Source organism: Coffea eugenioides, chromosome 11 (assembly GCF_003713205.1).
Source record: "Coffea eugenioides isolate CCC68of chromosome 11, Ceug_1.0, whole genome shotgun sequence".
Classification (NCBI taxonomy): Eukaryota; Viridiplantae; Streptophyta; class Magnoliopsida; order Gentianales; family Rubiaceae; genus Coffea; species Coffea eugenioides.
Window position 1 is genome coordinate 39,758,956 of NC_040045.1, and position 2,627 is coordinate 39,761,582.

General features: G+C 38.2%; 1 long non-coding RNA gene across 1 annotated transcript; it reads left to right on the forward strand.

Annotated features, from left to right (window-relative positions):
- The first annotated feature begins 355 nt into the window (after nucleotides 1–355).
- On the forward strand, nucleotides 356–2,091 carry LOC113751046. The gene is made up of 2 exons (XR_003464759.1): nucleotides 356–483; nucleotides 1,604–2,091. It is a non-coding gene; the product is annotated as an uncharacterized LOC113751046 (long non-coding RNA).
- The last annotated feature ends 536 nt before the right edge of the window (nucleotides 2,092–2,627 follow it).

The window sequence follows — 2,627 nt, forward strand, 5'->3', positions numbered from 1 at the left end:
GCATGCATTTTAATAACGGCGGTTCGGAGTTGATTAGTACCTTGGGTTAGTGTGCTTAAGTTTTAATTAAACTAAGTTAGTGCATTAAGTGGATATTAAGTTAGTAAACCAAGGGGTTAATTACATTGGATCAAGTAGAGTTTTAGTGTTGGGCCTTTAAGTTTTAATTTCATTAGAAGCCTAAACCATAAACCCATTAATTACCCAAGCCCATGACCCATCTCTTGGTTTGCTTTACTATTAATAGACTTAGCTAGTAAGTTAGTAGGACATAGGGCAAAACAAACAAAGCCAACACGAAGAACAAGCTGCCGTGAGCTTGGAGAAGAAGAAGGGCAGCATCGGGTGTGCTAGGAGAAGAAAGAAAGAAGGAAAAAAAAAAAAGAAAGAAAGAGAATCATTGGGGTTATTCATCCAACCTTGCTTGCAACCAACCAAGGGAACTTTGTTGGAGAGTTGGAGCTCAAGGATACATCTCCTCAAGTAAGTTTCAGTCACCAAAGCTGGACGTTGGTTTAGCTCATGAACTTGTACAGATTTTGTTTCTTTTGGTGAATTGATGGCCAAGCTTGTGATATATGATGAATTGTTGGATTAATTTCTGTGTTTCATGCTTCAAGAGAATCGGCCAGCTAGGGTTATGATTAAGGATTTGAGGTAAACCAGTTTCCTAACTCTTGATTCTTGTGGTAAAACTTATGATTGATGATTGGAAGTTGAATTTAACTAGCTAGGAACTGATTTGAATGGCTGGAAATTCGTTTGATTGGGTGGAATTTAAATGAACTTCAAGTATTCCTTTTCTGTCAAGATTTCTGTCCGAAATTAGTCTAAAAATTCGAACATGTTGGGAGCTGAATTAGCCTTAGCACAAAACATAGAAGTTGTAGATAATTGAGTGTCAAGTATGCCTGTAAATTTTCAACACAATCGGAACAGGGTATCTTGTGAAATGACAAAATTGCCCCTGCTGCCCTGTTTCTGTCAAAAATGATAATCAGCCTCTGTAAGTGGTTAGTTTGACCAGGAATATTACCAAATTGGTTGTTGATGTCTTCTTAAGAATTATAGCCTTGTTTCTTAGCTTTAAAATGGATTTAGAATTACCTGAATTGGAGTTGTGTGTGCTGAGATATGAGTGAATGAATCAGGACTGCTAGTTGAATTTCACAGTAAGTTTCGAACTGGAAAATCTGGAATTGTTTTGGTATATTTGACCTAGTTAGGGTGAGAACTGGACTAAGTAGTTTTCATCAAAGTTATAGCTCTCTGTCTTAGCTTCGAAACGGTATAACTTGCACTTCAATCCAATAAGCGTAGTTTCGGTTATGTCCGATACGTTAAGTAGCAGTGAATCTGCCTTTTTGGTTTCTTAGCTTAAAACTCATTTCTGGTCATTTTCCTAGCTAAATCTTGTGCTTGAATGACTTTGAGCCTATTGAACGGCTGTTGTGATGAATTTATATTGTGTATGACTTTGGGATTGATTGATGATAGAGCGGTTATTTGGCATATTTTGCACTATTATTTTATCCTAATTTTGGCTACTTACTGTGCTAAGTATTGAGGTTTTGCTCATATTTCATATTTGCATGAATTATAGGTGATTGGCGTTAAAAGTAATCTCTTGAGACAAATTACCAGAAGACCCTTCATCTCAGGACGTGCCCAAGCCAGAAAAGGCAGACGTTGCCGAAAAGCCGGACCCACAATCTCTAGCAGTAGGACCAACTAATGAATTGGGTCCACATGAGCCCGGAGCATAGGATTAAAGCCCCAAAAGAGGAAGCTTTGCTCCAGACGTTTCTTTCTTTTCTCCTGACGGCGCACTACAAAAAGAAGATTTACACGCGGATTGGGAGAGTTTTTCTCTGGGAGTTTCTTTCCTGTTCACGAGGACATTAGCTTTAGTTTTCTTTTTCTCCTTTTTGTCAGACGTCTTTCTTCGCTTTTGTTTTTTCTTCGGCAGCAAATTAGAGAGTGAGATTTATGTCAAATCGAAACGGTAGCTTTTAGTTTTTTTTTTCCAGGCGCTAGACGTCTTTCGCCCTTTTGACTTTTAACTCATTGCTGGACAATTTCTTCGTGGCTTTTTGCTTTGTGACTGCGGCTCCAAAACGAATGCGAAGTCAGGGCCCCCTCAGTTATACCTTCAATTAATTCACCTTCCCAATTCTTCGGCAATTAATTGAATGAATTCAATTAAATCACGCGGAATTGACACGATGAGGAGCGGCTAATTTTCTCCTCTACTCAAAGGTCGACGTGAAGGCGCGGTCCATAATATCTGTGAGATCTAATCGAATCTTCATTATTTCTTCCAATTTGTTGCTATTCGTGCGTTTCCTGAATTAATTGTTCATGGGTATTTTATTAATTGAATATCAACGGCCGGGTATTTGATTTAATTTAATAGCCTACTGTCATATTAACTAAATTGAATCCGTAATTGGCTTTATGTTGGGGAAACTTAAGATCTAGCTTAAATAAACCCTCTTAGCGTGTTTATTAGTTAGGGTTGGATTCTTCTAGTTTTAATGCAGTTGGGTAATTAAATTCCTACGGTCGTACCTAGGGTTGTTATCTGGTTAGAGAAGCAGTCAATGGTCGTACCTTGTCTGTCGAAA